The following is a 27,859-nucleotide window of genomic DNA, read 5'->3' on the forward strand; positions in this document are numbered from 1 at the left end:
AGCTGCCAGTTCTCAAGATTAACAGGTATCATCTTCCCTCAAAGGGAGGTAAACAGTTTGCCCTAATTGAATAGCAAGTTTTTGTTTTTGTTTTTTCCCCTCTGTTTACCTTTTTATGATTCTCTGGAGACCTGCATTTGAAGATTAAATTCTCTACTGAGTTCTATTGTTTTGGTCAGGAAGCTCTGGAAATCCCTTATTTCGTTGAATGACTTTCTCCTTGCCTGAAATGTTATGCTGAACTTTGCTGGGTAGTTGATCCTTGGTTGAAGTCCAAACTCCTTTGCCTTACGGAATATTGTGTTCCAATTCTTTCGATGTTTTAATGTAGAAGCTGCAAGGTCCTGTGTGATCCTGACTGTGTGTCCTTGATATTTGAATTGTTTCTTTCTGGCTGCTTGTAGTATTTTCTCCTTCACTTGATAGCTCTGCAATTTGGTAACTATATTTCTTGGGGTTTTGAGTTTGGGATCCCTTTCGGGAGGGGAACGGTGGATTCTTTCGATGACTATTTTGCCCTCTGAGTCTAGTACTTCTGGGCAGTTTTCCTTGATGATTTCCTGGAAGATATTGTCCAGACTCTTTTCTTCATCATGGGTTTCTGGCAGGCCAATAATTCTTAGATTTTCTCTCCTGGATCTATTTTCCAGGTCAGTTGTTTTTCCAATTAAATATTTTACATTTTCTTCTATCTTTTCATTCTTTAGATTTTGTTTGACTGATTCTTGTTGCCTCATTGAGTCATTAGTTTCTACTTGCCCAATTCTAATCTTCATCGTAGTGTTTTCTTCAGTTAGCTTTTCCATCTCCTTTTCCATCTGACCAATTTTTCCCTTAAGGAGCTATTTTCTCCATTTAGTTTTTGTACTTCTTTTTCAATTCGACCAATTTTCCCAGTTAGGTTTTGGGTTTCCTTTTCCATCTGATCAATTTTCCCAATTAGGTTTTGGGTTTCCTTTTCCATTTGATTAGCTCTTCCTTTTAGGGAATTATTCTCTCCAGTTAATTTTTGAACTTCCTTTTCCTTTTCTTCAATTTTCTTTTTCAGGATGATGTTCTCATCAGTGAATTCTTTTTTTATGGTTTTAAAATCATTGGCCAGTTTTTCTTTTATATCCTTCTTCAGACGTTCCAGGTAATCTAGTTGTGCTTGCGAGAAATTCATAGTCCCCTCTGAGGTATCAGATGGAAGTACAGTCTCAGCTCTGACCTCTTTGGTGTTTGTGTTTTGGTCCTTATCCCCATAGAAATATTCTATGGTATTTTCACTTTTCGTCTGCTTTTTCCGATTCATGATGTTGGCTGAGTGTTGTAGCTTTTGGTTCTTTCAGTCAGAAGGTACAGATCTTTAAGTTGAGCTGATGTGTGTCTAGGCTAAAAGCAGGCTTTTCTTTTTTGTTTCCCCGATCAACCCTGGGGTTAGCTTGTTAGGTATGTGGGAGGGGTGGTCTGTCCTCAGGATATCTCCTCAGCTGACTTGAGGCAAAGGCAAGGTCAGGGGATGGTGATCCCAGCTTCCCTATTGTCTTCCCTTTTCCCCTGGAGGGCTGGGGCACGCCTAGAAGCTAACGCGTGTTCCCGCCCCTCCTTGGGCTCGTCTCCCGGCTCTGAGGCTTGCCTGGGTCTCAGTGCGAATTTTCTCTGCCCTGGGTCGTCTGTCCCTCCAGCCGTCTCCGCTACCGTAGGAAGAATCCCCCTTTGCCACTTTTCAAGCCTCTGGTGTTATGAGACCACCCGCCCCCTTCTGCTGTTCCCGCTGATTCACGATTAATATGGGGAAGAATTTTATGGTTCCCTCACGGTCATCAGGGGGGAGGAGAGAGCACTTACTGATCACTCTGCCATCCCAGTTCCTGGAAGTTCAAGTAGTGACCCACCGAAGTCCGTCTTCAGGCTGAAGATTTCAAGGGCTGCTGCGCTGATGTCTGGCACTCAGCGGCTCTCATTGGCTCGGCCTGGCTTATCTCCTGCTCCGCTGGTCTCGCCCGCCACTCTCGGGCTCCTCTGGTCCCCTCCGCCCTGCCTCGCCGACCGCGCTGCGCTGTGCGCCGGGGTCTTACCCCCGCGGAACAGATCCCTCCCGTGCACCCTCCAGTCCAGCCTGGGCTCCGAATCCGTCAAAGTCCGTCACCCACTGGATTCTACACCTCCGAAGTCTGGTCAGACTCTCCCCCCGGAGATATCCAGAGGAGTTTTTCCAGGAGCTTAGGTGAGTCGTTGCTTTCACTCCGCCATCTTGGCTCCGCCCCCCCCCCCCCAAAAGGTATCACTTTACCCTGCTCCCTCAAGGGATGCCAAACAGTCCTACTATGTGCCAAATGTATGTCCACGCCATCCTCTCCCCACTCAGACAATGCTTCCCCAAGGCCATTATCATTCATTATATGGATGACATTCTTATTGCCACACCTAGTCAGTATTCCACAATGGCGCTTACTCAACTTATGGTCGATACCTTAGCTGCCCACGGGCTAACTGTGGCTCCAGACAAGGTACAGACTACACCCCCTTTTCAGTATCTTGGCCATGAATTGAAACAAGGACGGATTGCTCGCCGTCCTCCGAGCATTGATCTTTCTCAGCTCACCACTCTCAACGATTTTCAAAAGCTGATTGGCGCTATACAGTGGATGCGGGCAGTTACCCCTATCCCTGATGGTGAATTATACCCGTTGTATGATTTGCTGCGAGGGGATCCCGCTCTGCTTTCACCCAGACATTGAACATCCGAGGCCTTAATGGCAGCCAAGAGCATCCTCAACAGATGCTCCACAGTTGTTGTGCGACAGGAACCCAACCAACCCATTTATGCCACTATATTAAAAGCCAGTACTTTCATTGGGTGCCTCTGTCAATCACATGGCATTTTGGAGTGGCTGTACCCCCCTCGCAACAAAAAGGCCCTTCCACATAAATGGCGAATGGTCGCCCAATTTTTTCTTTTAGGGGCCGAGCGCTGCCTATTGGCTTTTGGCAGATTTCCCATTTTGAATTTAGAGGCATCAGAGGAAGCCTTAAGGTGCTTCTCCGATGAGATTCCAGAATGGGCCTCTCTTTTATGTATGTGTAATACCATAAAGCTTCCGCTCCCCCCAGCGCTTAGAGGATGGGAAGTCCTTCCTATCCATATGCCTTTTACTATTGTATCTCTACAGCCAGTTACGGGACCCACTGTTTTTACGGATGCTACTAAAAACCATAGGGCTGCGGTTTATATCCCTTCCAGGCAATTCCTTAAGGTGTACACCACCAAGCATTCCTCAGCCCAGAAAAATGAATTGCTGGCAATACAATATGCTCTCTCCATATTACCTAATGAGAGCTTTAATCTTGTTACTGATAGCTTGTATTGTGCAAATGCTATTGCTGCTTTACCTTTTGCCCTAATCCCCGTGCTTCAACTATAGCTCAAATCCTATATGACAACGCTCTACTCCTCTTTATGTATTGCATATTCGCTCACATATGTCCACCATAGGACCCATTTATCAGGGTAATGATATTGTAGATAAAGCCCTTATATTCCCTCTGCATTTAGAAGCACAGGCAGCCCATGATAAGTATCACCTATCTGCACGATCTTTGTGACGCCTTTATGGATTGTCCAGAGAAAACGCTCGCCAAATAGTCAAACAATGTACCAGTTGTGCCCCATTTCACCCTCTTGCCCTAGACACCGCAATTAACCCCCGTGGTGATCTCCCTAACGATCTTTGGCAAATGGATGTAACACATTTTGGCAAAGTTCTTATACATGTTTGTATTGATACGGCCTCCAATTTTATTATGGCCTCTATACAGCCTAAGGAAACAACCCGCGCAGTGCTCGATCACCTTTATGGTTGTTTTGCCGCGGTTGGAGTGCCCCAAGCTATAAAAACAGGTAACGGGCCAGCTTATATTTCCTCTGCCTTTGCCGCCTTTTGTAAAGAATTTTCTATTATTCATATTACTGGCATCCCATATAATCCCACAGGTCAGGCCATTGTTGAGCGTGCTAACCGCACTATAAAAACTCTTCTGTTAAAACAAAAAGGGGGAGTAAGGGCGGCGGGGCTCCTCTCCCGAGGTGATCTGGCACAAGCCGTCTTCACTCACAATTTTTTGCAAATCCGAGACGATGGCACATGCCCCGCACAAAGATTTTATCTCCACGAGATGGGAGGCAGAAGGGAAAGGCCGTTAAAGGCCCCTACTGTCTGCCTCACTGGAGCTCGAATCCGGTGGAGGGACCAAGAAGGCAAATGGCATGGCCCTGGAGTAGTTATAGCGAGAGGTCAGGGGTATCTTTGCGTCCAACCAGATGGAGCTGACCCAGGGACAGAGATCTGGATCCCCACACGATGGGCAGTTGAGCTGCGAAAAGCTGAAAGCAAGGAGGAGACGAGGGCGGAGAGGAAGGCACCATCCGAAGCGAGTGTGCAAACAGCGTGAGATAACCGTGCTCACACTTCTGATGGACTTACAACAGTTCCTTCTTGGGTCCGAGGCTGTCCAGTCCAAATGGTACAATGCCACCCCTGCAGAGCAGCGAGCCGCGGATCAAAGGGGCGACACCTACTGGACATTAGCACAGGGACTCCCCGCTTTATGCAGACTCAACATTCCTCAACCTTCCCCAATCAATGGCCGGCGGTCCGCAAAGCCCTCCAGAGGGCTATGCTGGCTTACAACGCCACAGATGACATCCATCAGTTGGACTTGCTTATTGATCAGCTGAATAACCTTTCCAGAACGTTTGAGGAAAAGCGTGAACAAGAAGAGCGTTCCATCTTCGATTGGTTACAACGAATCCTGGACTTGCATTGGCTGCCAGGCGTGCTCTCCTCCATTGCAGTTCCTGTCCTTATGTGTCTCGTCCTGCCGTGCCTCCTGAAATGCCTCCTGCAATTATTGACACGGGCACTAGAGAGTCTTAAAGGCGATGTTTTGTCTCTGAGACATCACAAAGACAGGTCCCCGTGGGGGGAACCACCCAATCTACCCGTGTAAAACAAAAAGGGGGAGATGGACCGTGAGACACCTGAGGGTCCGAACCTGCTTACGTGGCAGGCTAGCTGGTCTAGCAAGCCACGAGGTACTGGGATGGCCCTGGTAACAGGCTGGCTCCACCCACGGGGAGGCACTTGGGAGGAGCTCGCCTGCCCATGGGAGGTACGGGGGAGGAGACAGGGGATAATAAAAGGGGATGACCATGAGAGCTGGGGAGAAGAAACGGAATAAAGCTTGCTGACTGCAACTCCTTTCGGGTGCTCTGCCTGTTTATTGCCCTCCCCCAACCGGGAGAGGGACCGGAGACGTCCGAAGACCGGGGATAGGTAAGTAGAAGGCGAAGGCCCGGGAGTCGCCCCAGGCAAGTGTGTGTCTGAGTTGGATTGTGAAACGAGATTTTCCTGAATCTGAGGCAGCTCACTAACTGTTACACTATGCTGGCTGTCAAATATAGTTATGATATTAAATTCTTCTTCAGACTTCTAGAACAGCTAATAAACTATTATGTCCCTTAATTTACCTCTCAAGATGATCTTACAAATCTTCCTAAGACAATTGAAACTGGCAAGATAAACTCCTGGACACCCAGGTGCTTTCTGGATCTGAACTGCCAACTATTCAAATTCCACTGCAGAGTGAAACTCCAATGGGCTGAGCATGTTGTCCAAATGTATATCTAAAAGACTATTTCACAGAGAAATCAAACAAGGCTCACATCAGAGGCAGTGATACCAGGACATGCTCAAGGTCTCTCAGAAGAACTTTGGAATCAGTTGTGAGACATGGGAGATACTGGCACAGAATCACCCAGTATGGAGAAGGTGTTGTAGTTTATGAGCAAAGCAGAATAGGAGGAGCTCAAAAGAAACACAAGATATCCAGATTTAGAAACATCTGTACTTCAAATGTTTATATGAACTGTTGCCCAAACTACGTCAGAGCCTTCTAAGCTCATATTGATCTCATTTGTCACAACTGGAAACACTTGATCTTGACCCCAGTATAGTGATGTCATTTTTGCTTTTTCAAGAACAATTACCAAAAACAATTACTACCAAGTCTCTTAAAAATTAATTTGTTAATTTATTAATTGAATTAACAGATATGTGACTTCCTTCCCTTTTATACCACTGTATGGAGGACAGCAACGAAATGAAAGACATATGCTCTGTCCTTTATAGAGGAGCTGGTTAGGGAAAGAACACCTACATTTGGATAACAGTTAGGTAACAGCGATACAAGGGAGAATGTCTTTGAAAAAGACTGATAGAGACTCTCAACTTTAGAAGAAAGGGAAGGTTGATGCAAGCTAGGAAGGCTGGGGAAGGTCTTGTGGTACAGATGGATCTTGACTTAGGCCTTGAAAGATGGATAGGATTTGGACAAAGGGGCACATGGAACATTACAACTGGTAAAAAGAGAAGAGACAAAAGGTGGGAGCAGAGAAAAGGTGAAAGGTGTGTGGGTGTGTGTTGGAAGCATTAGAGGAATTTTTATGACTAGAGGGGTTGATTTAGATTCATAATTTCTCTGATGTCACACTCTTCTTAGAAAACAACGGATGAACCCAAAATGAAATTACAAAAATTGTTTTGTTGAACTACAAAAAACAACATCAAAGTTCATCTGGAAGAACAAAAGTTCGTGAACATCAAGGGAATTAATGAAAAGAAAGGCAAGGGAAGGTGGCCTAGCCACATCACATCTAAAACTATTATACAAAGCAGCAATCATCAATAACTGTGTGGCACCAGCTGTGAAACAGAGTGGTGTATTAGTGGAACGGTTAGGTACACAAAACATAGTGTTCAATGACTATAGAAATGCAGGGTTTGAGAAACCAGAAAACTCAAGCTTCTGGGAAAAGAACTCGTTATTTGAAAAAAACTGCTGGGAAAACTGGAAAATAGTATGTCAAAAAATAATCATAGCCCGATATGTTACACCATATATCAAGGTTTACTAAAAATGGGTACCCAATTTAGTCATAAATCTATGTGTGAAACCATAAGCAAATTAGAAGACCAAGGAACAATTTAACTTTCAGATCTATGGCTAAAGGAAGAATTTATGACCAAACAAGAGATAGAGAAGATGGTTAAATGCAAAATTTATAATTTTGATGGCATTAAATTTAAAAGTTTTTACACAAACAGTGCCAATGCAGCCAAGATTAGGAGAGAAGCACAAAGCTAGGAAACAGTTTTTAAAATCATAGTCTTTGACAAAAGTCTTCGTTTCTAAAACATATAGAGAAATGAGTCAAATATATAAGAATATTAGTCATTCCCCAATTGTTAAAAGACCAACATTGTGAAGAGGTAGTTTTCAGATAAAGAAATTAAAGCTATGTACAATCATATAGAAAAAGCTCTAAATCACCACTGATTGGAGAAATGCAAATTAAAACAACTTTGAGGTACCACCTCCTACCTATCAGATTGGCTAATATGATACAAAGGGAAAATGATAAAAGTGGGAAAAGATGTGGGAAAATTGGAACACTAAAGCATTGTTGCCGGCGTTTCCAACTGATCAAGACATTCTGGAGAGTAAATTGCAACTATGACCAAAGGGCACAGCTTTGATCCAGCAATAACACTGCTAGGTCTGTATCCTAAAGAGATCATAAAAAAGAAAAAAGCACCCACGTCTACAAAAACATTCACAGCAGTTGTTTTTGTGGTGGCAAAGAATTGCACATTGAGTGTATAAACGTAAATTGTCGAATGACTGAATAAGTTGTGGTCAATGAATGTAATGGAATATCATTGTTCTATAGGAAACAGTGAGAAGAAAAACCTGGAGAGATGTACATGAATCGATGCTAAGAGAAATGAGCAGAAATGGGAGAACAATGAAGATAGTAACATCAACACTGCGCAGTGACCAACTTTGATAGACTCAGCTCTTCTCAATAATGCAAAGAAAAAAATGTTTATTTTTATAGGCTTAATTGTTTAATCCTGTATAGTAATTTTGTTTTTACGGATCAACACATGTTATTTTCTCTCTTTTTCTGTCCTCATGGTTTTTTTTTTTCCATTTCTCCTGGTTTTTCTTTCGCAACATGACCAATGTGGAATTTTGTTTAATATGATTGTACATATATAGCCTGTATCAGATTGCCTGCCACTTTGGGGAGGGAGAAAAAACAAACAAACTTTGGAACTCAAAATCTTGTAAACGTGAACGTTGAAAACTCTCTTAGCATATAACTGGAAAAAACATAACATAGCAGTAGTTGCGGGAAAAAAAACATATTTTACACACCAAAATGGAAAAGAAGACTATTCTCCATTTCAGGATCCTAAAAAATATGCAGTTCCACATGAAGACAACAAGGAAATTCTAAAGTTTGAGTAAAATAACAAATGAAAGAAAGTGTTAATAATTATATGAAAAAATGATCTCAGTTGAAGAACATACCCAAATTTTTGAGATGCTGCCAAATCAGTCCTCAGGGAGAAAATGATGACGCTACAAACATAGAAAAAGAGAAGATTAGTGAACTGAATATACAGTTAGACAATTGGAAAATAAAGATAGAAGCTTAAAATAAGCACACAGGAAGAGATATTAGAAATTAGTGGACATCAATTGGAAACGAACCAAAAGACAAAGAAATCTCTAAAGAGAGGGTAACTAAAAGCTGGTAATTTGAAAATAAGCTACTACTGAAATTTCCCACAATCCTGCATTCCTTGGATACCACTAAGCCCCAGGAAACTTCCTATCAGGATACTCACTATCCAGGGAGACTTCACCTGCTTTGGTGTTCAAAATGTCACAGTACTCTGTGAGTGGGGGCTATAGTGTGGAGCAAGGAACTCGTCCATGTAAAGTGGGCTCCCAGGTCAGCTATCTCCTCATGTCCCACCAGCGGCACTCTTTGCACTGTGCTCTGGCTACCGATTTCCCCAGCCCACTTATTCCACGTAATTTTCTTCCAATACATTGCAATATCGTGGAGAAGAGAGACGATCTTTTTTTTTTCCTTTCACATCCCCAGCACTTAGCACAGTGCCTGATGCTAGAGTAAGAGAAAACCACGACAAAACCAGAAGTAATTAAAAGAATAATCAGTTACAGGTATAACTGTAAAAGCAAAACAAACAAACAAACCAGAGAATACAAAGAAAAAGAGAAACATGTTCAAAAGTACCAAATACCAAACCAACGGAGACCAAGGGGACATCTTAAAAACCCTATCTCATAAAAAAGCAATAGAATTTACTGTAGAGGAACTACCAAAGAGGAAGGGGGAAAACGTCTTGGTTGTTGTGGTTTCAGAGAATTTTATCAAGTGTTTCAAAGAACATTTAGCACCCATACAATACAAATTATTCTCAAAAATTGAGAAAGAATGCACCCTACAAGAATTTTTTTGTGAGACAAATGTGCTCCTAATACTTAACCCATGGAAAGATAAAGCATAGATGAATTAGATGCCGATATCATTCATGAAAACTGATTCTGTCAGACTACAGTCAATCACCCAAGAAGACATTGATAATGATCACGTTGATTTTATAGCAGGGATGCAAGGATGGATACACATTAGGATGATACGCAGAGTAGTTCACCATTGTAAAAATGAAAATAACCTAAGCCACATGATTGTCTCACTGGAAGCATAGAAACCTTTGACAAAGTATAATACTCGTGTGCCATAAACCCTACAGAGTACAGGCATGGAGGGATTTTTAATGTCGTTAAAAGAGTCGGAAACCAAAAGCAATGATCCTATGCAATGCAGACACACCAGAATCTTTTCAAAAGGAATGGGAAAAAAACAAGGATGCCCACGCTCTTCTCTATGCTCTTTGATACTGTAGAATTGTTAGCAACAGCAGCAAGACAAGAAAAATAAACTGATAGCATACTCTGTTATGTACTATTTGTCATATTGCTCTCTGGAACAGGGAGGGGGAAGAAATTGGGCTAAACCTTGATGGTGTATAAAACCAAAGACATCAGTGAACTTTTGTTTTTAAATGGAGATTGAGAGCCCTTATGTGAGGAACAAGAAAAGTAATTGCTCTGAAAAGTTTCTCTACTTTGAATAGGAAATTATAGGTACTCAGAACTAAGAAACGTTTGATCGCCATACTGAGATGTATGAAAATAGACAGAAATACCAAGACATGGGCTTACTACTAGTACATGTGGAAAGATGTTGTGCTTTGGTGACTTTTAGGGTTCATTCCATCATACACCCACATGGTCTACATGGAAGCATGTGTTGTAATCACACTTCTGGCAGGATAGTGGCAGCTGGGTGGGTCGGTGAATAGAGCCCTGGGAATGGTGTCAAATTTAGCCTCAGACACTTCCTAGCTATTTTACCCAGGGCAAGTCACTAAAAGCATCCTTTGCCTCATGCCCTCCACTGGAATAAATAGGGATAATAACAGCATCTATATCCCTGGGTGGTTGTGAGGATCAAATGAGATGGTAATTGCAGAGTAATTACCATCGTTCCTGGCACACAATAGATAGTATAGGTGGTAATGATGAAGAGAGGGGGCATATTTTCACAACTTCCCATAGTGTTGGTGTGTGTGTTTTTAGGCCCAGATTCAGCCACATTACTCCATGCAAAGTAAACATCAACTCATGCACCTAAGAGTGACAATAATGAGACCATGTCTAGAATGAGCTCTCTTTATACTATGTAGAAGAATTTCTAACAGTGAACAAAACCCATCTTATACATTTGTCAGGTTGTGTATTCACCTCCATCAAAGGGATAGTTACCTTTTCCCAAAAAGTATTCCCATTAACACAAGGATAATGAAAGACTATAAAGATCTTCATATTTAAAGCGTTTAATCAGGATATATTATTTCTTCGAAAAAGACTGGAACAGCAATGGCAGGCTAAGGTCTGGCTTTTTTTTTAAGTTATTAAGTATAGGGGAACGTGAAAATGTATTACGTTATCGAAACAAATTAAATATGAAATTCTAGAATAAGTGGTGATGGTTTGAATATTTCTAGAAAAGATGGATGCTATAGTGATATTGCTTCATCATCAAAATGCCAGAGTAAGCCTGATTTGCCTCTAATCTACAAAGACAAAGGCTCCTCGCAATTGGTTTATTTGCGGTTGGAGAGACAATGTAGCTCATCGTTGCTCAGTATCTGAAGCACTCCTCTACCAGAATAATTCTAGCTGAGTGGCTACCTTCCTCAGATGGAAAGAGTTTGTGTACTGAAAGTGCACCAACCCTCCCACGGCTAAGGTGCAGACGACGACTGAATACAGCACACTAGAAAAGGGGGTGTCTCCTTTCTTTTTTAGCAAAGAAATAGGACATCTTATTTATGGTCCCTCTCACCAGCTGCTCCTGCCTTACATCTCAAACCCAAGTCCAAGCTAGAATCTGGGATGTTAAGGAAAGTATCCTTGGTAGAGAGGAATATGCTCTGGGCTGGAGGCAGAGGACTGGGTTGGAGGGCTGGTCTGACTAGGGCTGGCTCAACTGGAAAAGGAACTTAGCTTTCCTGGGTATCAGCTCCTTTTTTGAGAACTCGAGGAATGGGGAAGAAGAGGGAGACTACATGTACTCAAAGGTCCCCTGTAGTTCTGAATCTCGAGCCCCAGGTTGAAACAGCAGAGAAAGGACTGGAAGCTAGGTCTTCCCTACACCAGGTCCACTGTCACACACTGCTTCTTCAGGCAGGCTAAGGGCTGCACAAACCCAATATCAGATCGAGGTAAAGGAAGGAGGGTGAGGGTCCCAGATTCTTGGAGGGTTTAAGGTTGGCCACTTATCCCAGTAACTTTACTGTTTGATGCTCTTTAAATGCAAGTACAATCAAGAAGGCTACCATGAAGAGCAACTAGTGGAACCCAGAAAACTGGGCTAGAGAACATAAGAAAACCTCCATCTCCTGAGGAGATGCACCTGGGAGCTTTAAAGTCACCATCAGAAAGGAAGGCTTCAGGAGGAATCCAAAAAGATCCTGAACCTCCTCGTAGTTCCAACTCCATCTCCGCCTAGCTGTACCCAGATAGGGAAAGGCTCATGTGGCATGGAACCTAGAAAAAGCTCAGAATTCTAGGAGGCAAGGAATGGAAAGAAAAGGGGAAAGAAGAAAGGGAGGAGGAAGGGGAAGGAGAAAGAGGGAGACGAGTGGAAGGGGGAAGAGGGGCCTCCCCACAATCTGATTACTACCCGTCTTCCCAGGCATCTTTTGGACAGTCACTCTACACGTACCCAAAACACTGGACAAACCCTACAAATGTATCTCCCATATTCCAGGTCTGTTTGTTTGCACACTCCCTTCAATCTCTTACAAAGTAGGAAACACATAAAAAGACAGGTCTCCATGAGTGGTCAAAGAACATACTGTTACACTGAAACAAAAAAATGAGTATTATTCAGGCAAGCAATTTATTCAACAAAGCATGTAGTTCCAGAAACAAATCGTGCCCAAAGCTTTCAGTACAAGAGGCCCTGAACCCTAGTTTCTATAGGGTTTAATACACAAAGTGGAGAGAGTGATAAACAGCATGAAGGCTTAAGCTTCCTGTATTCTTACTGGTGGAGTTGATCTAGCCATTCAGGTAGACGGTAGAGTGGTATTCTTGGGGTGAACTGACTGTAAGGAGGGGCAGTAAACTTGTGCAATCTCCAAAACCAGGTGACTTATAAATAATGTTTAAAAAACAAAATGGGGCTACTTATGTTATTTTTACTATAACAATGCAGGGAATACTTGGCAGAACGAAGCTTAAAACGAAGTATGATGGCTACAAGTCCAGATACTTCCCTTTCCCTTGTACTGCCTCTTGTTCACAAGGAGAGAGAAGAGAGCCTGAGACTCAGTTTCCTCATCTGTAAAATGCGGTACTTCAGAATGCCAGAAGTTCTTTCCTGAAAGGGTGGTTGTGGGGCTTCCATGAGATCAGGTATGAAAAAGACAACTCTCCCAATATTCAGAATTGCACAAACGTCAGGCCTTAGCGTTGTTATCATCTTCAGTCTTTCACTCTCTTATCTATACTCTCAAATGTCCCCTGTTCTGAAAAACATCCTTTTCTTTCTATCCTGAACCAGTCAAATTCATGAAAACTTGTCTGTACCTGAGGCCTTTACGTTGGCAATAACCAGGATCTCCTTTTCTCTTTACAATCAGATTCCCAATTCCATGACGCCAATGTAACTGCTCTCTTCCAAATCATCCATGACCTCCTACTGGACAAAAGAAATGACCTTCTATTCTTTTGTTTTTAAAAATGAATTTATTTACTTTTAGTTTTCAACATGCACTTCCATAAGTTTTAAATTCTCTCCACTTCCATCCCCCCCTCAACAAGGTGTGCAATCAGATATAGGCTCTATATTCTAATTAAATATACTTTATATGCATATATATATACATATATATTATTTATTTCAATGCATTTTAATTCACCAGATTTTCACATTAGTCGTGTTGTACAGAAAAATTAGAAGAAATGGGAGGAAACAAAAGAAAGAAAAAAAATAAAAAGGAGGTCAAATAGTAAGCTCCAATCTGCATTCAGTCTCCATATTTCTTTCTCTAGATGTGGATGGCATTTCTTATCAGGAGGCTTTGTGGTTGTTATAGGTCATGTGTTCTTGCGAAGAACTAAGTTAATAAAAGGTAGTCATCAAACAATGTGCCTGTCACTGTGTACAACGTTCTCCTGGTTCTGCTCCCTTCACTAAGCATCAGTTCATATAAGTCTTTTCAGGTTTTCCTGAAGTCGGCCTGCTCATCACTGCTTACAGCCCAATAGTACTCCATTACATTCATATGCCACTACTTCTTCAACCACTTCGAAAAGATTGGCACCCCCTCAATATTCAGTTCTTGGCCATCACGAAAAGAGCTGCTATCAATATTTTTTTTTTTTACATTTGGGTCCTTTTCCCATTTTTATGACTTATTTGGGATGTAATTCTAGAAGTGGCATTTCTGGCTCAAAGGGTACGTACGTTTTGACCCTTTGGCCACATTTCCAAATTGCTCTGAAGTGTGATTGTATCAGTTCATAATTCCACCAACAATGCATTAGTGTTCCAATTTTCCCATATCTTCTCCAGCATTTATAATTTTCCTATTTTTCATGTTAGCCAATCTGACAAATGTAATATGGTACCTCAAAGATGTTTTGACTTACATTTGTCTAATCAAGTAATTCATACAATTTCCTCCTTGTCTTTTTCCAGATTTCAACAAATATGAATTAAGGGCCTACTGTATGCCAGTAATCAAGTCATTTTGCTTCATTCTCTATTTCACTCATCATCACTCTCCCAACATCAGTTTTCTATTCTATGCCCTCAGTAGTGTAATGGATGCTGTCCTGTGTTTTAGAAGAGGATCAAAATCACATCACCATCATAAAGTGAAGTGTTAGTGTGTCCGACTTTGGCTGATCAGGCCAGTATGAGCCCAGAATGCTCCTCCACAAGTTGGGCACAGATATTCCGCATGGATATTTCTGGTGGATACTCCAAATTTGCACATCCTACTTTACTTTCTGCTGTCTCAATTCTGCTTTGCTCCTAGAGCACAACAAACTTTCTGATGGGAGCACACCATGCTGAGTGGTCCTGTGTCAGTGTCTCCCTTCTTGCACAGTCAAATCCAAAGTTCTTGAGACATTGAGAATGTCCTTGCGTTACTTCTTCTGACCACCATGTCATCTTCTCTCCCATGTGTGTTCTCTATAAAATAACATTTCCATCATCAGTGATGAGGGAGCCACATTGATTACAAACTGGTGGGAGTGTTGGTTGAACGTTAACTGCAGAGCCAGAACTTGATCCAGTCTCAAGGTCACTCCTTGTGACTGTCATCTGCTTTAGGTACATTAGGACCATTTAGCCTAAGTGTCGTCATATCGGACCCCACTTCCCCTTCCTAGGACACAAAACTGCATAAAGTTTACAGTGATCATAACGTACCTTCTTGGCTCCAAAGACCGTTAAACTGACAATAACTGGATAATGAGTTTCCCTAAGGATTTCGGACAAAAACTTGGTGGCGATGGTCCACTAATTACCGTTTCTAGCAGATCACCAGCCCAGTGGGCCCACCCCGCCCATCCCTCCCCAGCAGACAGGATCCCGGGAAACAGACACTAATCGAGGGACAGTGCTAGGGGTGAGATCTGAACCGTCTCAAACCCACCCAGTCCTTAATTTGTGTGGCCTAGTCGAACATTCCGAATGTTTGTCCACCCCATACTTCAGCAGGCAGCCTGTAATACCACAGCAGAGAGGGTCCCAGGCCTGGGTACCCGTGGATCTCTCAAAGTAACCCTCAACACCCTCTCTCAAGCTTGGATCTGGCCTTCAGCACAGCTCCCCACTGCCACGAGCCTCCTTACCCTTACTGAACCTGGACTGGTAACCCTAGGAGCGAACCCCCCGACTGACCTGGTCTTAGTCATCCTCATTTTCAGCCTTGACTGAGGCTGACTGGACCCTCCTGCCACCCTCCTCCACCTCGACTTCGACAGAAGGACGATCACAGGCTCCTCAGCATCACTTCCCTCAGCAGGCCAGGGCAGGGGTGGGCAGTGACGCCTACACCCCATCTGGGCTCCCTACTCAGCGGTGGCTGGGGTTCCCTCCTCTTGGCTCCAAACTAGATCCAAGCCCCGGGGAAAGGTCAGGGCTGGGGCGTGGGCAGAGCCCAGGGAACGTCTGTAGACCAAGAAGCGGGTGGTACTGGGGGGCAAAAAGAGACATTCCCTTGTCGAGAGACAAGGAGGGGCCACAACTAGCCTTTCAGAGTTCCCAGGACCTCCTGATGTCCTGAGCGGGTCGGGTGATCACCTGGCCAATTGTCCAACTCACTGCACTCTACAGGAATTCCGACAAGTTTCCCTCCTTGGGGCCAGGCGAACCTGGAAAGGAGACCTGCAAAGACCAGGTGAGCCAGGCAGGTCATCCAAGCATGTAATAACCATGGTGACGGAGAGGGCGGTGGCAGGGAGAGTCATGTGTCCCTTTGTCTGTGCTGGGTCTGGAACGTTGAATCCACCATTCTCCTCACCTGTGGTGGTCGCTACGGCAACCGCAGGACTCAGAAGGAGGAGAACTGGAAGGTGTAGTCCAGGTTGGACTCTGAGGGCGGAGTTTCGATTCGTATTCTGCCCTCAGGACGGCTGACTGGCAAGCCCCCTCAACTTGGAGCCCCTGAGTCTACAGACAGTCGCCCTATAGGAAGGGCTTGTAGCTTGGAGGAGCCCGGCCTCACCGGGACAGTCGACTGTGCCCAGGCGCCTGGGGGCTTGGGGAACCCACCAGTCTGGAGAGAGGGTGTCTCAGCTGGCCTTTGTGGAGGTTTTCCCGAAGCCGCTCTCTCCTGCTTCAGAGTCAGACCGAAAGACATACTCACTTTGTTGACGCCCTCCCTGAATGCAAAAGCTGTCAGGAAATTCATCCCAGTCGTGCTCTCTAAAACTTTGGGTGCTTTAGAGGTGCTCCCACCACTCACTGGTACCACTCAGCAGGATAGGAACAGAGGGCAGTGTATCGTCAATGCCATATGAGCTACTGTTATAAATTTCTTCAGCCGTATGTGTATATGGATGCAGATATTAAGGATCTAATAGATTAGCCTAATAAACAATCTTCACTCGAAAGCAAACCAGAACAACCTTTATTCTGCACACAAGGACGATATAAAACCTCATTACAGAAATATAGAAACACAAAGCTTAACAGAATAACGCAAATATTTACATACATCACCAGACTGGGGCACCTACTTCTGAGTTCTCGTTCACTGGAGGGGAGTAAGTGAATGAGGAATCTTGATACCAGCTACTCAGTGTCCCTAATATGGTAAATCAAAAAGATTTCATGTGAAGCACCCTTCCCCTTTATGAGCCCCCAGGTAAAACAAAATCTTCAAGAATATATACAGTTCTCAAACAAAGAATTGGCACCTGCCTGGCTCAATGCAGAAAGGCTTAAAAGCCTACTTGGCCTAGCACCTGTCTGGCTTAATGAAAAAAGATGCAATACCTTCCTGACTCAGTGCCTAATTGACTCAAATTGACTCAGCACTTGATGTGTAACAGCTGTGAACCAGATCAGAGTTCAAAGGACTAAGACTTCTGTGATTGATGGGGCAAAATACCTGTGTGCCTTTAGACCTGGGAACACAGAAAGGAAGATATGGAGTCACACAGGCCCATAAATGTATAGGGATTATCTTTATGTTCCATTAACCCTTCACCCAGTCCTGGCCAGTGCACAGCCTGCACTGGTACCCTAGGCGTTCCTGCAAGGATCACTTGATACCACTGTTTCCCCTCAATGCTATCCTGTAGCAACCATAGTATTCAGACTATGAGTAATAACAGGAGGACCAAGAGGGGAAATAATCAAAACGTTGCCAGGGGAGGCTGGAGAATAAAGTATTAGGATGCTTCCAAAGGGACAATTAGTTACCACACCTCATCCATGCCTGACCTGCAGTGCATTAGCTGAGATGAGCCAGGGGGTAGGGTATGAGAGGTATTAGAAAAGTCCTTCCCCTTCTATTTATCCAGCCTGAATTAGACTGACAAAGAAGGGTTAGAGTTGGAACTTAGTGTAAATAACTGGGATAGCAGGGACACGCATTCTTTCCTTTGTTCTAATATCGATTTTCTGCCTTCTCGTCCTAACAATTTCGCTTTGTAAGAAGTCATCAGGCACCCATAGATCAGAGAAAATGTTTATAGACATCAAGAAAAAGAACCGTTTTTGTAACTACAGATGTAACTGGATTTTATTTACCCTGTACTAGTCTCTGAGTTCACCTAGTAAGGAAGAGAGAAACATTTTGGTTTCTTCTCATTTTATTTTTCTCTAAGATATTTCACAAATGCGCTCAAATGGATGAATGTGATTTGCACGGCAAAAAGTTTTTATTTGCAGTCTATGTTTGAAATTCATACTATTATGATACTTTTGTGATTGATTTCTTCCATTATGATTTTGGAAAGGTTTATATAAGAAATAGGACTACTTGGAGAGAATGATACTTGGAGTGAAATGCCTTTACTGGAGGTTAACTGCTGTTTGCATCTGAATGCTGAATACACTGTTGTCCAAGGTTGCCCTTAAAGCACAAAGGGGTATGCTCTGGTCTGTGTACTTGGGGAGAACTGGTAAACCTTTTATCTAGATAGTCAGGTTCTCCCCCTACCTCCATCACACAGCAGCCTCTCCTCCTTTGAGATTAATGAAATTTATCTTTCTCACCTAATGAAAATCCTGGTACCTATTATCTACAGAGCTCCCTCTGGGTCCAACTCCACAACTAGGTCACTTCACTTCCTTCCTCAGTTCAGTTCATTATCTGCATCACAATTTTGCTCTCCTCCCCAAATCCTGCCCTCATTCTTTGAGACTTCCATATTCATGTGTCTGTCTGTCTGTCTGTGTATGAATAAGTATAATTATTACTTTTTTTCCTCTCAAAAACCCTACCCACACAAGGAGTGCACTTTCTATGACTCCACCCCACATCAGCCATACACAAAGATGATCAAACTCATGATCATATCATCACCCACCAATGTACCACCTCCATATTCAAGAATTCTGAAATCTCCTTATCTTTCACCTCTCCCACTACCTTCCCTTACAAAACCCTACTCTTGTTCCACACCAGGACCTTTAACTCCTCAATTATCTCACAAACCATTTCCCCTGCATTGGCCACTGCACCTTGACACCTTGGAAAAGCAATTCAGCTCTACATTCTTCTTTTCTCTTGAGTCCCTAGCCCGATTCAGCTTTGAAGGGATGCCATCAACCACTGCTGCTGAATGAAGGTGGAGAAAATCTGGAAACTGTTTTGGCTGGGTTTACTACAAATGTGTTACCCAACCTCCACTAAACCCTCACGTCTGCTAGATGACCTTTTGACCCCTCCCTTATCAACTAACTCTCCCTCTCTCCACAGTGGCCCTTCCAAAGAATCCCTCCTTCACCCTCCCATGGCTCCCCCTCCTCTGCCCTATCAGCTCATAGCCTTGTTTTACAAAGAAAAATAGAAGCCATTTGCCATGATCTCCAACTTTTTCTCTCTTTTCCTTAGCCTATCACACAGATGCCTTCTGCATCTTCCTTCACCCTTATCTCACACGGTCATACACGGCCAACCTTCTACTCCCCTCTATATATCCTTCCATACCATCTCCTCCAACATACTGCTCCCCTTTATCACTTACCTTCAGTCTCTCTCTGTCTACTGGCACATTTTCTAATGCCTTCAAATGTGCCATGTATGAAGTGAAGTAAGTTTTCAAATCCTCCACAGTCAAAATGAAATCAGACTAAATCATCCACGTTAAAATTGCCACTTACAGTCTAACCACTGTCAGAGGTCATTTGATATAAAGTTAGGCTCCAAACCAGTGGAGATGATATTGAGCTGATTCCTGCCTCATGTAACTCTTACCCATCTACGAAAACAAATCTTGGAAGAATAAAACAAGGAGAATGGCTGGTCATTTTAGTAATATTTCTTAACTTCGAAACAAAATTATAAGGCAAATATCACAAGTCTGAATGAGACTTCACCAGTGTTAGATCAGACATGGAGGTGAATATTTTTCTAGGCGTTCAAGACTTATCAGAATCTTTAACTCGACCTATTTTGGAATACTCCAGGATGCAAAGTCACGTGGTAAGTGAGGGTACTGCTATAGTCATCGTCCTTGGTAGTCAATTTGGGATTCTCCTCTGGTGACAACACTCTTCATTTTCCTCCAACAAAGAATCAAGCACTACATATGGAACAAACCTTTCTCTCCCTCTCTCTCCCTCTCTCTCCCTCTCTCTCCCTCTCTCTCCCTCTCTCTCCCTCTCTCTCTCTCTCTCTCTCTCTCTCTCTCTGCCATTTTAAATTCAATGACCTATAGGAACTCAGTCTTCACAAGTTCAAAACAGAATTCATTATCTTTTCACCAAATCTATTCTCTTTGCACTTCCCCTCTCAAGGACACTCCATCCTTCCAGTCACCCAGGATTGCAGTCTCAAAGTCATCTTCTGATAGATGAACTGCTCTCACTTAATCTCACGTGAAATCAAGGCTTTACCTCATTTCCCAGTCCTCAGCTCTAAACAACCCTGCTGCTCTTCCCCATTTCCAGCTTCCCTTTATGCATTCCCCTCCCTGACTGGAAAGTGAGCTCTTTGAGGGTAGACACTATCTGCTCTTACTTGTTGGCGCTTATGTTCTCAGTGCTTAGTGGAGCATCTGGCATGCAGTAAAGAGTTAATCAATGTGCTCTCCTGTACAAACTCCCTCTTCCTCCCTTTTCCTCCCTCTCCCTCTTTCACTCATTCCATCCCATGCTCCTCCTCCCCATATTCAATCAGTTGCCAACCTCTATCTTTGCCATCCACACAATATCTCTGGCATATCTTGCATTCTCTCTACTCACACAACCTCATCACTTTTCACCTGACATACTGGATATTCCTGGTTGGTCTCCGTGCCACTGCTTTCTCCCTCTCCGATCCATCTTACTCTCAGCTGCCAAAGGGATTTTCTTAGAGCTCATGTCTGATTGTGTCCATTCCCTCCTCCGTGAGCTCCAGAGGCTACCTAATGATATATCGAAGATCAATAAAAAACTTCTCAGTCCTTCAATATGATGCAAATCCTGGCTATGCCCTTTCTATCTAGCCCTGTCTAATATTCCCCTGCATGTACTCTATATCTCAGTCAGATTGGCCTTTTTCTGTGTTTCAAATGCAAAAAGAGAAAAACCGCCATTTAGGGGCCTTTGCAAAGGCTCTCCCCTATGCTTACAATGCATTCCATCCTCAATTCTGAGTATGAAAGTCCTGAATATCCTCAGTGCCACCTCTTACGTGAAGCTTTTTCTTACACCTCCTACCCCAGTGGTTGGGCCTCTCCTACCTCAATCCTTCCCGGTCCTCATCTTGAAATAGGTTTAAATGTCACCCCTGATCTATCAAGCTTGAGGGTGGTAATGAGACAGAGAGACTCTCTTCCCACAAACAATTCCCTCCTACAGCTTTAGTTGAAGCTTATCCACCATTAGGCTGTCTTGTCACTGGGATGCTGGGGTCCATACTATCTTGCTCCTTTTATCCAACCCGCATAGGGCAGGATCAACTCTTCAATCAGTCCCAGTTTCCCTCCCTAGGTTTGCATCCAGTTTAAACGTGTGATTGGTTCAACAGAGTTCTGGAACTTGTTCATGGCTCTGACTGATTGGTTCAGTGGAGAAACATGGGCCTTCAATATTTGACTGGAGGGGGGTGAGTGGAACCCTTTATGTGAATATAGTGAAGCAAATTAGATTTATTTGGTATTGTTCATTTCTGAAAATGTTTCCTCCTTCTGGATGTACAGGACATTACTTCTGTGGCAAGAGGCAGAAAGGATATTTTGTCATCCCTCTTCTGGAGTTATCATTGATCATTGTAATACGTATCTGTAATGGGTTTGAATTTGGTTGCCTTGTCATTGGGTAGGAGACGGGTTAGGGGGAGGGAGAGAATTTTGAATAGGAAAAAAAGAATACAAGAAAGTCTCAGTGCTATAAAATCGAATATATAAAAATAAAATGTAATACATTTTAAAAGTAATGTTCAAGTGTGACCATATCAGCTCAATAAACCCCAGAGGCTCTCTACTATCTCCAGGAGCCCATAGAACACCTTGTGGTATTTGAAGCCTTTTTGTGATCTGGCCCCTTCCTTTCTTTCCAGGCTTCTTATCCTCCATGCATACATCTTGGCCTTCTTGCTGTTGTTCACACACAGCACATCATCTCCTGATCCTGTACTTTTTATATGACTGTTCTCCATGCCTGGAATGCCCTCCCTCCTCCCCTCTACCCTCTGAATTCTTTCTCTTTCTTTAAGATTCAGTTCAAATGCCACTTTCTGTAAGAGGACATCTCTCTCACCCCCACTCTCCACCACCCTATCCTGGTGCCTTCCCTCTGAGGTTCTGTCCTGTTTCCACTGTACATATGTTATTCATGCAGTAGTGGTTTGCATGTTGTCCTTTCCCTCCATTGGAATGTGGTATCCTTGAAGGCAAGGTTGACAACCTTTTGCCATTTTTTTTCCCTTGAGGTTTTAACAGAGTGACTGGAATTTGGTCAGATAATCGACACACATTTATTAAGCACCTACTATGTGCCAGCACAGTGCCAAGTACTAGGGATGAAAAGTAAGGCCGGAGAGAGTGGATAAGGGGGAGCCAAAGGCAAATAATGGTGTAACAAAAAGTTCTATACAGCATAACTAGGAAACAAATAGAGAAAACACTGGACTCTGAAAGTCTTCTTGTAGAAAGTGGGATTTTAGATGATATTGAAAGGAAGTCAGGGAGGCCAGTACAATAGTGGAGGGAGAACATTGGAGGCACATGGGAGAGCTAGAGAAAATGCAGAGATGAGAGATAGTGTCTTGCTTGTGCAACCAGAAAATAAAGAAAGGGCCAGGTCACAAAAGGCCCCATAGAGGGTTTGACATTTGATAGTGGCTGTGATTGAGAGCCACTGGAGCTTATTGAATAGTTATGGGAGAGTGACCTGATCAGACCTGTACTTTAGTAAAATCCCTTTGGTGGCTGAACAGAGAATGGACTAGAACAAGGAGAGATCTGAAGCAGGCAAATCCCTTAGCAGGCTTTTACAGTAGGCCGAGTGTGAGGTGATGAGGACTTCGAGCAGGGGAGTGGTAATGTCAGCGAAGGGATGAATTGGAGAGATGCTGTTGCAAATGTGAGGTCAACAGGCCATGGCATCAGATTGGATCTGGGAAAAGGGAAGGGGAGAGAGTGTGACGAGTCCAGAATACACTTAGATCCTAAGCCCGGATGACAGGGAAGATGATGGTAGCCTCTACAGTAAGAGAGAGGTGAAGGCGGTGAGGGGAGTTTGTCTGCGAGAATGACAATGAATTGCACTTTGACGATGATGAGTGTAATATCTTAATATGTCGCCTGAGACTTCCAGGTTGCAGTGTACAGTACTCAGTTGGAAATATGACATTGGAGATCAGGAGAGAGGTTAGGGTTGGAGAAGTAGATCTGCGAATCATTAGAATAGAAAGTCAGACAATAAAAACACATTAAGTGCCTACCGTGTGTCAGGCTAATCCCCGAGGATACCAATATTGAAAGGAAAGAACCTTTGTTATCAAAGTGCTTACAGTTGAATGGGGAGGGAGAAAAAAACAAAAAGAAACCAGAAAAGGCATGAGGGGTTGCAGGGAGTGGTGTGGAGGCGTAATAGAGCAACCCAATGTTGCATATCTAGATGGGAAATGAAAAGATGGCTAGCCTGGGCACTTTCTTTCCACGGCGATTGTGTAAGGAAGAGATGACAGATACCTGACGAGAATATAAAACGAAAAAGAATAGATGGAGAAGAGGGCCAAAGATGATACAAAGCTAAAATCAACAGGTCTTGGCCATTTTGGATATGGGCAGGGGGGTGGTGGCATGTGGTAGACAGGGAGGAATCCAGGATGACTTGTAGGTTGGGAGTGCGAGAAGAGGGAAGATGACATTGCCCTCTAGGATATGTGGTGGTAAGGGGAGAGTTTTTGGGAAAGAAAATGAATTCCATTCTGGACATCTTGACTTTAAAATGTGTACTGGACACGTAGTTTGAGATGTGTGAAATGCAGTTGAAAATATGAGACTAAAGGTCAGCCGAGAGGTTAAGGAAGGATAGGTCGATCTGAGGATCATCAGTACAGACATAGTAATTAAATTCATGGAAACTGATGAGAGCATCAAGTACAGTGCAGAGAGGGAGAAGAGGAGAGGACCCAGGAAAGGGCCCTGGGGGTCATCTATAGTTAGAGGGCATGATCTGGAGGAGGAAGGTAAGGTCTGGAATTCCTCCACCTGATGAACTGTGTACTTCCCCTGTAACTGTGTGGTGTTGTTTTGATACCAAAGGAAGAGGCCAAGGAGCTCCATACTGATTATTGGTAGTAGTTTAATCTATTGGGATTGTTTACATTTGGTTCAATATGATCGTTCCCTGCTAAGACATTAATCACCCTCAGTCTGGGGAGGGCAACCAGAACATTTCTGTGAATCCCCACTGAAGAAGCCCCAAATCCCTATGGTAGTTATAAGAAACAGACAAAGGCAGGAGGAGCTAAAGAACACAGTACTATTGATTGGTGGTCATTTTTGGTTTTCTGCTTAGTAACGAGCTTGGTCGTTGAACCAGTGTTATGCCCAAACATAAGTTTGCGTGTTGATTCGTATTGCCCTGTCGTATACGGGTCATAATATTCTTACATGGCTTTTGAAAATCATATTATCCAAAGTTCTGACTCAGTGACTAAAATGTAATTTACTCAGAGTGTCACGTTTAGGATTTTGCCTTTCACAGAGTTTAAGTTTTTATGGCTTTTCACTTATGTAACACAGGAACTCACCTTCAAGCAGGTTCACGCTGGATTCAGCCACACCAAAGAAAGGCAATGGAGGAATGGTGGCTGACGAGGAGGAGTGAGGAAAAGACACCCACAACCCTTAGCCAGTCCCACTTCATCTATAGGGTAACCAAAAATAAGGCATTTTGCCAACGAGTAGCTTCATAAGGTAACTTTAAGTTTTAGCAATATCATGTCAATTCAGCATAGTCCACACAAACAGTACATGTTTATGACTTTAAGTACAAATATTTATATTTTGCAGGGATATATAATTATGGGCAAGTGTAGTAACACTGTTCCTCAGGCCATAAATCTTGGGGAAAAAATTGTCTGAAAGAGAATAACAAAAATCGCCGTTGCACACACTAAAATGCACCTTACATTCAATTTAATGACTGTATTTTAGGGCGTTTTTCCAAATTTGAAACCGACAAGGATGCAGCAAAGGAGAGTGCAAAGGAGCTGTCATATTGCTAGGAAGAGAACTGGAATAGAATTTTTCCCCTCAAATTCAGAAACAAGAGAATATCAAGGAGAATGAAAAGGGAACCAGCTACTGTTGATCACACTGACGAATTTTTAGTTTGATTATAAGATAAACCTCCATTCTTTAGGGAAAGCTAAAGGTTGGCAGCTAGAAAATGGGGGAGAGGTGCTAACTCCAAACAACCAGTTCCTGTTTCCAAGTAAGCTTTGTGTTCTCAGACAAATTCTAATTCTGTGTTCCAAGACGTTAATTATAATTCTGTGTTCCAAGATTTTTCGTTCTAAATCTGTGTTCTATGATTAATTCTAATTTCTAAGATTTTAGGTCTAATTCTGTGTTCTAAGACTAATTCTAATTCTGTTTTCTAGGACTAATTCGAATTCTCTCTTCTTAGACCTTCATTCTATTTCTGTATTCTAAGATTTTAATTTTAATTCTGCATCACCATATTAGTTCGAATTCTGTATCTGAAGACGTTAATGAAACAGACCATACATTCTAACTTTCTTGGAGAAGAGGTATTTTCTTATGTCATTGGTGGCAAAGAAGATCAAAACATCCAGCCAGAAGAAGACAACAAATCTAAAGCTCCTGTATCCAAAGACTCCAAGAAAAATATTAATTTGTCTCAGGCTATAGAAGGGCTAAAAGAGGATTTTGAAAATCAAGTAAAGAAGTAGAGTAAAAGTAGTGAAGAGAAATGAGAGCGATGCAAGGAAATCATGAAAACAAGTCAATGACTTGCTAAAAGAAACGAAAAAAAAATGCTGAAGAGAATAACGGCTTTAAAATTAGACTAAGCCAAATGGCAAAAGGAGTCCACAAAGTCAACGAGAACAAGAAAACCTTAAAAAGAAGAATGAGTGAAATGGAAAACGAAGCCCAACAGCTCCCTGACGAAAATAATTTCTTATAAATTAGAATGGGGCAAATGGAAGTAAAATGGACTCTATTAAAAATCAAGACATTGTAAAACAAAACTAAAACAATGAAAAAAATAGAAGACAATGTGAAGTGTTTCTTTGAAAAAACCCCTGACCTGAAAATGGATCCAGGAGATATAATTTAAAGATTATAAGACCACCTGAAAATCATGATCAAAAAAAATAGCTTTGACATCATCTTTAAGAAATTGTGAAGAAAACTGCCCTGATATTCAATAACAAGAGGGGAAAATAAAAATGCAAAGAATGCAATGACCTCCTCCTGAAAGACATTCCAAAAAGGACACGCCTAGGGATACTGTAGCCAAATTTCAGAGGTCCCAGGTCATGGAGAAAATATTATAAGTAGCCAGAAAGCAACAATTCAAGTATTGTGAAAACACGATCAGGATAACACAGGATTTGGCAGCTTCTCCCCTAAGGGATCAGAGGGCTTGGAACAGAATATTCCAGATTTCAAAGCAGATAGGATTAAAACCAAGAATCACCTACCCAACAAAACTGAGTACAATATGTAATGCAAAAAAAAAAAAATGAAACTTCAATGAAATAGAGAACTTCCAGGCATTCTTGTTGAAAAGACTAGAACTGAACAGAAAATTTAAATTTGAAATGCAAGAATCAAGACATGCAGGAAATGGTAAACAGGAAAGAGAAACCATAAGGGACTTATTAAAGTTTAAGTATTTATATTCCTACATGGAAAGATGATATTTATAGTTTATGAGACTTGTCTCAGTATTAGATTAATTGGAAGAGTTGGAAGGAACATGTGTGGGTACATATATACATATATGTACATATATATATATATATGTGTGTGTGTGTGTGTGTGTATGATATATGGTATACATATATAAATATATATATATATATATGTGTGTGTGTGGTATATGGTACACATGCGTATATATATACGTATATATGAAGAGAGAGAGTGAAAGAGTGAGAAAGACAGTGAGAGAGAGATCACATAGAGTGATGTGAATATGAAGGGAAGGTATTTAAAAGGAAAATTAAGTGTTGACTGGAGTATTTTTGGACAATGGGAAAGGGAGAGGTAGAATGCAGTAAATCATGTCACATAAAAGAGGCAAGAAAGAACTTTTCCAATGGAGGGGAAGAAGGGGAAGATGAGAGGGAGCAATGAGCCTTATTTTCAGCAGATTTGGCTAAGGGAGGAAATGACATCAACACTCCTTTGGGTATTTAAGTTGATCTTACCCTACAGGAAAGGAGGGAAGAAGGGGATAAGAGAGGGGGCACAGTAGAAGTGACTGCAGATTGCGGGAAGGGCTAATCAGAAACAAACACTTTGGTGGAAAGAGAAGTTAAAGGAGAGGATAGAATAAATGGTGGGCAGGACAGGATAGAGGAAAACTGACAGGAATATTGCACTCAAATTCTCCAACTTCCAAATCAAGGATAAAATATCATGAGCAAAAAAAACCCAGAAAAAAACAAAACAAAACAAAAAAACCGCATTAGGTAATACCACAATTGGAATCGTACAAGACCTAGCAGTAACTACACTAAAAGATCATGGGTCTTGAAACACTGTATATCAAAGAGTAAAAGCACTGTGTTTCTGGAGGAAAATATTAAACTCAGTCAAGTTGAGCATAATTCTTAATGAAAAGTGATTATTTAATGAATTGTCCAACTTTCAAGACTTTGTTTAAAAAAAGAAACCCGAACTTAATAGAACATTTGACATAAAAAAGTAAAGAGAAATAGAACTTACATCCCCAATGACCAATTACAAGGGTCTCAATGAAAATAAACTATTTTCCTTTTATGTCTAAAATTCTGTGTCTACGATTATTAGTTATTAGTAACTATAAAGAAAATTAGTAATTTCTTACAAGAAAGTTAAAATGATGTGGCCTTAATGAGCCCTGGCAGCTTTTGGGTGATCTCAAATGCGTCACTTCAGTTTCCCAGGTCAGCTCTCCAAGACCCTGGTTCCCTTTCCTTCACAGCACAGGGTT

Source organism: Notamacropus eugenii, chromosome X, assembly GCF_028372415.1.
Source record: "Notamacropus eugenii isolate mMacEug1 chromosome X, mMacEug1.pri_v2, whole genome shotgun sequence".
NCBI classification, from domain to species: domain Eukaryota; kingdom Metazoa; phylum Chordata; class Mammalia; order Diprotodontia; family Macropodidae; genus Notamacropus; species Notamacropus eugenii.